Source organism: Heptranchias perlo, chromosome 12, assembly GCF_035084215.1.
Source record: "Heptranchias perlo isolate sHepPer1 chromosome 12, sHepPer1.hap1, whole genome shotgun sequence".
Classification (NCBI taxonomy): Eukaryota; Metazoa; Chordata; class Chondrichthyes; order Hexanchiformes; family Hexanchidae; genus Heptranchias; species Heptranchias perlo.
The window spans coordinates 62521841-62533564 of NC_090336.1; positions in this window are offsets into that span (position 1 = coordinate 62521841).

The window sequence follows — 11724 nt, forward strand, 5'->3', positions numbered from 1 at the left end:
TCCCTGATTCACACCCCGCCTGTTTTAAACACTTTCCTGATTCACAACTAACTGTTTTACACCCCTCCGCCTGCTAGGTACACCCCTCCCTGATTCACAAACCGCCAGTTTAACACCCCGACATGGATGACACCCCGCCTGTTTTGCACCCCTCCCTGATTCACATCCCGTCTATTTTACAACCTTCCCTGATTCACACCCTGCCTGTTTTACATCCCTCCCTTATTCAAAATTCGCCTGTATTAAACCCCTACCGATTCACACACCGCCTGTTTTACACCCCTCCCTGATTCTCAACCCATCTGTTTTCCACGCCTCCCTGATTCAAAATTTGCCTGTTTTACACTCTCCCTGATTCATACCCTGACTGTTTTACACCCCTCCCCAATCCCCACACAGCCTGTATTACATCCCTCCCTGATTCAAAATTCGCCTGTTTTGCACCCCTCCCTGATTCACAACCTGCCAGATTAACAACCCTCCCCGTATCACTCCCCGTCTGTTTTACACCCCTCCCCGATTCAGAATTCGCCTGTGTAGCACCCCTCCCTGATTTACAGCCCGCCTGTTTTACACCCCTCTCTGATTAACACCCCGTCTGTTTTACACCCCTCCCTGAGTCACACCACGCCTGTTTTGCACCCCTCCCTGAGTCACACCACGCCTGTTTATACCCCTCCCTGATTAACACCCCGCCTGTTTAACACCACTCCCTGATTCACACCCTGCCTCTTTTACACCCCTCCCTGATTAACACCCCGCCTGTTTTACACCCTTCCCTGATTCACAACCAACTGTTTGAAGCCCCTCCCTGATTCACACCCTGCCTGTTAGGTGCACCCCTCCCTGATTCACAACCCGCCAGTTCAACAACCCTCCGCGTATCACTCCCCGTCTGTTTTACACCCCTCCCCGATTCAGAATTCGCCTGTGTAACACCCCTCCCTGATTCACAACCCGCCTGTTTTAAACCCTTCCCGATTCACACCAAGCCTGTTTTACACCCCTCCCTGATTAACACCTTGCCTGTTGTACAGCCTTCCCTGATTCACACCCCGTCTGATTTAAACCCCTGCCGTTTCACACCCCGCCTGTTTTACACCCATCCCTGATTAACACCCCGCCTGTTTTGTACCCCTCCCCGATTAACAGCTCACCTGTTATATACACCACGCCCCGATTCACACCTGGCCTGTGATATACACCGCTCCCTGATTCACAAACCGCCAGTTTAACACCCCTACATGTATGACACCCTGCCTGTTTTGCACACCTCCCTGATTCACACCCCGCCTGTTTTACACCCCTCTCCGATTCACACCCCACCTGTTTTACACCCCTCCCTGATTCACACCCCGTCCATTTTACACCCCTTCCTTACACACATCCCGGGTGTTTTACACCCCACCCTGATTCACACCTCGGCTGTTTTGCACCTCTCCCTGATTCACAACCCGTCTGTTTTACACCCCTCCCCGATTCACAGCTCGCCTGTTATATACACCCCTCCCTCATTCATAACCCGCATGTTTTGCACCCATTCCCAATTCACACCCCTCACGTTATATACACCCCTCCCTGATTCACACCCCGCCTGTTTTACACCCCTCCATGATTCACACCCTGCCTGTTTCACACTGCTCCCTGATTCACACCATGCCTGTTTTACACCCGTCCCTGATTCACACCCCGCCTGTTTTACACCCTCCCGGATTCACAGCCTGCCTGTTTTACATCCCTCCCTGATTGAAAATTTGCGTGTTTTACACCCCTCCCTGATTCACATCCCATCTGTTTTGTACCCCTCCCTGATTTACACCCTGCCTGTTTTACTCCCGTCCCTGAGTCACACCCCGCCTGATTTACACCCTCCCGGATTCACAGCCTGCCTGTTTTACATCCCTCCCTGATTCAAAATTTGCGTGTTTTACACCCCTCCCTGATTCACATCCCATCTGTTTTACACCCCTCCCCGATTCACAACCCGTCTGTATGACACCCCTCCCCAATCCACACGCTGGCTATTTTAAACCCCTGCTGATTCACATCCCGCCTGTTTTACACCCTTCCCTGATTAACACCCCACCTGTTTTACACCCCTCCCTGATTCACATCCTTCCTGTTTTGCACCCCTCCCTGATTCACACCCCGCCTATTTTACACCCCTCCCTGATTCACACCCCGCCTATTTTACACCCCACCCTGATTCACACCCCGCCTGTTTTACACCCCTCCCTGATTCTCAACCCATCTGTTTTCCACGCCTCCCTGATTCAAAATTCGCCTGTTTTACACTCTCCCTGATTCACACCCCACCTGTTTTACACCCCTCCCCAATCCCCACACAGCCTGTTTTACATCCCTCCCTGATTCAAAGTTCGCCTGTTTCACACCCCTCCCTGATTCACAACCTGGCCTATTATATACACCGCTCCCTGATTCACAACCCGCCAGATTAACAACCCTCCCCGTATCACTCCCCGCCTGGTTTACACACCTCCCTGATTAACACCCCGCCTGTTTTACACCCCTCCCTGATTCACACCACGCCTGTTTTACACCCCTCCCTGATTCAGAATTCGCCTGTTTTATACCCTTCCCTGATTAACACCCCGCCTGTTTTACACCCCTCCCTGATTCACACCCTGCCTGTTTTACACCACTCCCTGATTCACACCCTGCCTGTTTTACACCCCACCCTGATTAACACCCCGCCTGTTTTACACCCCTCCCTGATTCAGAATTCGCCTGTTTTATACCCTTCCCTGATTAACACCCCGCCTGTTTTACACCCTTCCCTGATTCACACCCTGCCTGTTTTGCATCCCTCCCTGATTCAAAATTCACCTGTTTTACACCCCTCCCTGATTCTCAACCCATCTGTTTTCCATGCCTCCCTGATTCAAACTTCGCCTGTTTTACACCCCTCCCCGATTCACAATCCGTCTGTATTGCGCCCCTCCCTGATTAACACCCCACCTGTTTTACACCCCTCCCTGATTCACACCCTGCCTGTTTTACACCCATCCCTGATTCACACCCTGCCTGTTTTATACCCCTCCCTGATTAACACCCCGCCTGTTTTACACCCTCCCGGATTCAAAGCCCCGTGTTTTACAACCTTCCCTGATTCACACCCTGCCTGTTTTACATCCCTCCCTCATTCAAAATTCGCCTGTTTTGCACCCCTCCCTGATTTTCAACCCATCTGTTTTGCATGCCTCCCTGATTCGAACTTCGCCTGTTTTACACTCTCCCTGATTCACACTTCGCCTGTTTTAGACCCCGACCTGATTCACATCCTGTCTGTTTTATACCCCTCCCTGATTCACAACCCGCCTGTTTTAAACCCCTCCCCGATTCACAGCTCGCCTGTTATATACACCCCTTACTGATTGACACCCAGCCTGTCGTACACCCCTCCCCGATTCACACCTGGCCTGTGATATACACCGCTCCCTGATTCACAACCCGCCAGTTTTACACCCCTCCCTGATTCACACACCACCTGCAAGGTACACCCCTCCCTGATTCACAAACCGCCAGTTTAACACCACGACATGTATGACACCCCGCCTGTTTTGCACCCCTCCCTTATTCACATCCCATCTATTTTACAACCTTCGCTGATTCACACCCCGCCTCTTATACACCCCTCCCTGATTCACACACCACCTGTTTTACCCCCCTCCCCAAATCACACCCCACCTGTTATACACCACTCCCTTATTCACACCCCACCTGTTTTCAACCCTCCCTGATTCACACCCCACCTGTGTTACACCCCTCCCGGATTCACACCCTGCCTGTTTTACACTCTTCCCTGATTCACAACCCATCTGTTTTACACCCCTCCCCGAATCACAGTTCGCCTGTTTTACACCCCTCCCTGATTTGCAACCGGCCTGTTTTACACCCCTCTCCGATTCACAGTTCGCCTGTTATTTACACCCCTCACTGATTCACACCCCGCCTGATTTACACTCCTCCCTGATTCACACTCCGCCTGTTTTACACCCCTCCCTGATTCACTCACCGCCCGTTTTCCACCACTCCCCTATTTACACCCCGCCTGTTTTACACCCTCCCTGATTCACAACCCGCCTGTTTTACACACCTCCCCGATTCACAACCCATCTGTTTTACACCTTTACCTGATTCACACCATGCCTGTTTTACACCCCTCTCCGAGTCACATCGCACGTGTTTTGCACTCCTCCCCGATTCACACCCCGCATGTTTTACACCCCTCCCCGATTCACACCCCGCCTGTTTTACACCCCTCCCTGATTCACAGCTCGCCTATTTTACACCCAACCCAGATTCAAATCCCGCCTGTTTTACACCCCTCCCCAATTCACACCCCACCTGTTTTACACCATTCCCCGATTCACACCTCGCCTGTTTTGCACACTTCCCTGATTCGCAAATCGCCTGTTATATACACCCCTCCCCGATTCACACCTTGCCTGTTTTATACACACCTCCCTGATTCGCAACCTGTTTGTTTTAGACCTATTCCCGATTCACTCGTCACCTGTTCTTTACTCCACTCCCCGATTCACAGCTCGCCTGTTATATACACCCCTCCACGAATCGCACCTCGCCTGTTGTATACACCCCTCTCCGATTCACATCCCGCCTGTTTTACAACCCTCCCTGATTCACAACCCGTCTGTTTTGCACACCTCCCTGATTCACAACCCGCCTGTTTTACACCCCTCCCTGATTCACACCCCGCCTGTTTTACACCCCCCCTGATTCACACCCCGCCTGTTTAAAAACCACTCCCTGATTCACACCCCACATGATTTAAATTCCTCCCTGATTCACACTCTGCCTGTTTTACACCCCTCCCTGATTCACACCCCGCCTGTTTTACACCACTCCCCGATTCACACCCCGCCTGTTTTACACCCTCCCTGATTCACAACCCGCCTGTTTTACACACCTCCCCGATTCACAACCCATCTGTTTTACACCTTTATCTGATTCACACCCTACCTGTTTTACACCCCTCTCCGAGTCACATCGCATGTGTTTTGCACTCCTCCCTGATTAACACCCCGCCTGTTTTACACCCCTCCCTGATTCACAGCTCTCCTGTTTTACACCCCTCCCAGATTCAGATCCCGCCTGTTTTACACCCCTCCCCGATTCACACCCCGCCTGTTTTACACCATTCCATGATTCACACCTCGCCTGTTTTGCATACTTCCCCGATTCGCAAATCGCCTGTTATATACACACCTCCCTGATTCGCAACCTGTTTGTTTTAGACCTATTCCCGATTCACTTGTCGCCTGTTCTTTACTCCCCTCCCCGATTCACAGCTCGCCTATTATATACACCCCTCCCTTATTCAGACCCCGCCTGTTATATACACCCCTCCACGAATCGCACTTCGCCTGTTGTATACACCCCTCCCCGATTCACAACCCACCAGTTTTACACCCCTCCCCAATTCAAATCCCGCCAGTTTTACACCCCTCCCCGATTCACACCCCGCCTGTTTTACACCCCTCCCCGATTCACACCCCGCCTGTTTTACACCATTCCACGATTCACACCTCGCCTGTTTTGCACACTTCCCCGATTCACACCTCGCCTGTTATATACACCCCTCCCCGATTCACACCTCGCCTGTTGTATACACCCCTCCCCGATTCACAACCCACCAGTTTTACACCCCTCCCCAATTCAAATCCCGCCAGTTTTACACCCCTCCCCGATTCACACCCTGCCCGTTTTACACTCCTCTCCGATTCACACCCCGCCTGATTTACACCACTTCCTGATTTACACCCCAGCTCTTTTAAACCCCTCCCCAATTCCCACCCCGATTGTTTGACAAACCTTCCTGATTCACACACCACCTGTTTTACACCGCTCCCCAATGCATATCCCGCCTGTTTTACACAACTCCCTGATTCACAACCCGCCTGTTTTACACCACTCCCTGATTCACTCCCCGCCTGTTTTACCCCCCTCCCTGATTCACACCCTGCCTGTTTTACACCACTCCGTGATTCACACCCTGCCTGTTTTACACCACTCCCTGATTCACAACCCGCCTGTTTTACACCCCTCCTGTATTCACACCCCGCCTGTATTACATCACTCCCTGATTCACTCCCCGCCTGTTTTACACAACTCCCTGATTCACACCCTGCCCGTTTTACACTCCTCTCCGATTCACACCTCGCCTGATTTACACCCCTTCCTGATTCACACCCCAGCTCTTTTAAACCCCTCTCCAATTCACACCCCGCCTGTTTTACACCCCTCTCCGATTCACACCCCGCCTGTTTTACACCGCTCCCCGATTCACACATCGCCTGTTTTACTCCCCTCCCCGATTCACAAGTCGCCTGTTTTACACCCCTCCCCGAATCTATCCCCACTTGTTTTACACCCCTCCCCGATTCACTCTCCGCCTGTTTTACACCCCTCCCCGATTCACTCTCCGCCTGTTTTACACCCCTCCCCGATTCTCATCCCCCTGTTTTACACCCCTCCCCGATTCGCACCTCGCCTGTTATGTGCACCCCTCCCAGATTCACAACATGCCTGTTTTACATCACTCCCCGATTCACAGCTCGCCTGTTATTTACACCCTTCCCTGATTCACACCCCGCCTGTTTTGCATCCCTCCCTGATTCACATCCCGTCTATTTTACAACCTTCCCTGATTCACACCCTGCCTGTTTTACATCCCTCCCTTATTCAAAATTCGCCTGTATTAAACCCCTACCGATTCACACACCGCCTGTTTTACACCCCTCCCTGATTCTCAACCCATCTGTTTTCCACGCCTCCCTGATTCAAAATTTGCCTGTTTTACACTCTCCCTGATTCATACCCTGACTGTTTTACACCCCTCCCCAATCCCCACACAGCCTGTATTACATCCCTCCCTGATTCAAAATTCGCCTGTTTTGCACCCCTCCCTGATTCACAACCTGCCAGATTAACAACCCTCCCCGTATCACTCCCCGTCTGTTTTACACCCCTCCCCGATTCAGAATTCGCCTGTGTAGCACCCCTCCCTGATTTACAGCCCGCCTGTTTTACACCCCTCTCTGATTAACACCCCGTCTGTTTTACACCCCTCCCTGAGTCACACCACGCCTGTTTTGCACCCCTCCCTGAGTCACACCACGCCTGTTTATACCCCTCCCTGATTAACACCCCGCCTGTTTAACACCACTCCCTGATTCACACCCTGCCTCTTTTACACCCCTCCCTGATTAACACCCCGCCTGTTTTACACCCTTCCCTGATTCACAACCAACTGTTTGAAGCCCCTCCCTGATTCACACCCTGCCTGTTAGGTGCACCCCTCCCTGATTCACAACCCGCCAGTTCAACAACCCTCCGCGTATCACTCCCCGTCTGTTTTACACCCCTCCCCGATTCAGAATTCGCCTGTGTAACACCCCTCCCTGATTCACAACCCGCCTGTTTTAAACCCTTCCCGATTCACACCAAGCCTGTTTTACACCCCTCCCTGATTAACACCTTGCCTGTTGTACAGCCTTCCCTGATTCACACCCCGTCTGATTTAAACCCCTGCCGATTCACACCCCGCCTGTTTTACACCCATCCCTGATTAACACCCCGCCTGTTTTGTACCCCTCCCCGATTAACAGCTCACCTGTTATATACACCACGCCCCGATTCACACCTGGCCTGTGATATACACCGCTCCCTGATTCACAAACCGCCAGTTTAACACCCCTACATGTATGACACCCTGCCTGTCTTGCACACCTCCCTGATTCACACCCCGCCTGTTTTACACCCCTCTCCGATTCACACCCCACCTGTTTTACACCCCTCCCTGATTCACACCCCGTCCATTTTACACCCCTTCCTTACACACATCCCGGGTGTTTTACACCCCACCCTGATTCACACCTCGGCTGTTTTGCACCTCTCCCTGATTCACAACCCGTCTGTTTTACACCCCTCCCCGATTCACAGCTCGCCTGTTATATACACCCCTCCCTCATTCATAACCCGCATGTTTTGCACCCATTCCCAATTCACACCCCTCAAGTTATATACACCCCTCCCTGATTCACACCCCGCCTGTTTTACACCCCTCCATGATTCACACCCTGCCTGTTTCACACTGCTCCCTGATTCACACCATGCCTGTTTTACACCCGTCCCTGATTCACACCCCGCCTGTTTTACACCCTCCCGGATTCACAGCCTGCCTGTTTTACATCCCTCCCTGATTGAAAATTTGCGTGTTTTACACCCCTCCCTGATTCACATCCCATCTGTTTTGTACCCCTCCCTGATTTACACCCTGCCTGTTTTACTCCCGTCCCTGAGTCACACCCCGCCTGATTTACACCCTCCCGGATTCACAGCCTGCCTGTTTTACATCCCTCCCTGATTCAAAATTTGCGTGTTTTACACCCCTCCCTGATTCACATCCCATCTGTTTTACACCCCTCCCCGATTCACAACCCGTCTGTATGACACCCCTCCCCAATCCACACGCTGGCTATTTTAAACCCCTGCTGATTCACATCCCGCCTGTTTTACACCCTTCCCTGATTAACACCCCACCTGTTTTACACCCCTCCCTGATTCACATCCTTCCTGTTTTGCACCCCTCCCTGATTCACACCCCGCCTATTTTACACCCCTCCCTGATTCACACCCCGCCTATTTTACACCCCACCCTGATTCACACCCCGCCTGTTTTACACCACTCCCTGATTCTCAACCCATCTGTTTTCCACGCCTCCCTGATTCAAAATTCGCCTGTTTTACACTCTCCCTGATTCACACCCCACCTGTTTTACACCCCTCCCCAATCCCCACACAGCCTGTTTTACATCCCTCCCTGATTCAAAGTTCGCCTGTTTCACACCCCTCCCTGATTCACAACCTGGCCTATTATATACACCGCTCCCTGATTCACAACCCGCCAGATTAACAACCCTCCCCGTATCACTCCCCGCCTGGTTTACACACCTCCCTGATTAACACCCCGCCTGTTTTACACCCCTCCCTGATTCACACCACGCCTGTTTTACACCCCTCCCTGATTCAGAATTCGCCTGTTTTATACCCTTCCCTGATTAACACCCCGCCTGTTTTACACCCCTCCCTGATTCACACCCTGCCTGTTTTACACCACTCCCTGATTCACACCCTGCCTGTTTTACACCCCTCCCTGATTAACACCCCGCCTGTTTTACACCCCTCCCTGATTCAGAATTCGCCTGTTTTATACCCTTCCCTGATTAACACCCCGCCTGTTTTACACCCTTCCCTGATTCACACCCTGCCTGTTTTGCATCCCTCCCTGATTCAAAATTCACCTGTTTTACACCCCTCCCTGATTCTCAACCCATCTGTTTTCCATGCCTCCCTGATTCAAACTTCGCCTGTTTTACACCCCTCCCCGATTCACAATCCGTCTGTATTGCACCCCTCCCTGATTAACACCCCACCTGTTTTACACCCCTCCCTGATTCACACCCTGCCTGTTTTACACCCATCCCTGATTCACACCCTGCCTGTTTTATACCCCTCCCTGATTAACACCCCGCCTGTTTTACACCCTCCCGGATTCAAAGCCCCGTGTTTTACAACCTTCCCTGATTCACACCCTGCCTGTTTTACATCCCTCCCTCATTCAAAATTCGCCTGTTTTGCACCCCTCCCTGATTTTCAACCCATCTGTTTTGCATGCCTCCCTGATTCGAACTTCGCCTGTTTTACACTCTCCCTGATTCACACTTCGCCTGTTTTAGACCCCGACCTGATTCACATCCTGTCTGTTTTATACCCCTCCCTGATTCACAACCCGCCTGTTTTAAACCCCTCCCCGATTCACAGCTCGCCTGTTATATACACCCCTTACTGATTGACACCCAGCCTGTCGTACACCCCTCCCCGATTCACACCTGGCCTGTGATATACACCGCTCCCTGATTCACAACCCGCCAGTTTTACACCCCTCCCTGATTCACACACCACCTGCAAGGTACACCCCTCCCTGATTCACAAACCGCCAGTTTAACACCACGACATGTATGACACCCCGCCTGTTTTGCACCCCTCCCTTATTCACATCCCATCTATTTTACAACCTTCGCTGATTCACACCCCGCCTCTTATACACCCCTCCCTGATTCACACACCACCTGTTTTACCCCCCTCCCCAAATCACACCCCACCTGTTATACACCACTCCCTTATTCACACCCCACCTGTTTTCAACCCTCCCTGATTCACACCCCACCTGTGTTACACCCCTCCCGGATTCACACCCTGCCTGTTTTACACTCTTCCCTGATTCACAACCCATCTGTTTTACACCCCTCCCCGAATCACAGTTCGCCTGTTTTACACCCCTCCCTGATTTGCAACCGGCCTGTTTTACACCCCTCTCCGATTCACAGTTCGCCTGTTATTTACACCCCTCCCTGATTCACACCCCGCCTGATTTACACTCCTCCCTGATTCACACTCCGCCTGTTTTACACCCCTCCCTGATTCACTCACCGCCCGTTTTCCACCACTCCCCTATTTACACCCCGCCTGTTTTACACCCTCCCTGATTCACAACCCGCCTGTTTTACACACCTCCCCGATTCACAACCCATCTGTTTTACACCTTTACCTGATTCACACCATGCCTGTTTTACACCCCTCTCCGAGTCACATCGCACGTGTTTTGCACTCCTCCCCGATTCACACCCCGCATGTTTTACACCCCTCCCCGATTCACACCCCGCCTGTTTTACACCCCTCCCTGATTCACAGCTCGCCTATTTTACACCCAACCCAGATTCAAATCCCGCCTGTTTTACACCCCTCCCCAATTCACACCCCACCTGTTTTACACCATTCCCCGATTCACACCTCGCCTGTTTTGCACACTTCCCTGATTCGCAAATCGCCTGTTATATACACCCCTCCCCGATTCACACCTTGCCTGTTTTATACACACCTCCCTGATTCGCAACCTGTTTGTTTTAGACCTATTCCCGATTCACTCGTCACCTGTTCTTTACTCCACTCCCCGATTCACAGCTCGCCTGTTATATACACCCCTCCACGAATCGCACCTCGCCTGTTGTATACACCCCTCTCCGATTCACATCCCGCCTGTTTTACAACCCTCCCTGATTCACAACCCGTCTGTTTTGCACACCTCCCTGATTCACAACCCGCCTGTTTTACACCCCTCCCTGATTCACACCCCGCCTGTTTTACACCCCCCCTGATTCACACCCCGCCTGTTTAAAAACCACTCCCTGATTCACACCCCACATGATTTAAATTCCTCCCTGATTCACACTCTGCCTGTTTTACACCCCTCCCTGATTCACACCCCGCCTGTTTTACACCACTCCCCGATTCACACCCCGCCTGTTTTACACCCTCCCTGATTCACAACCCGCCTGTTTTACACACCTCCCCGATTCACAACCCATCTGTTTTACACCTTTATCTGATTCACACCCTACCTGTTTTACACCCCTCTCCGAGTCACATCGCATGTGTTTTGCACTCCTCCCTGATTCACACCCCGCCTGTTTTACACCCCTCCCTGATTCACAGCTCTCCTGTTTTACACCCCTCCCAGATTCAGATCCCGCCTGTTTTACACCCCTCCCCGATTCACACCCCGCCTGTTTTACACCATTCCATGATTCACACCTCGCCTGTTTTGCATACTTCCCCGAT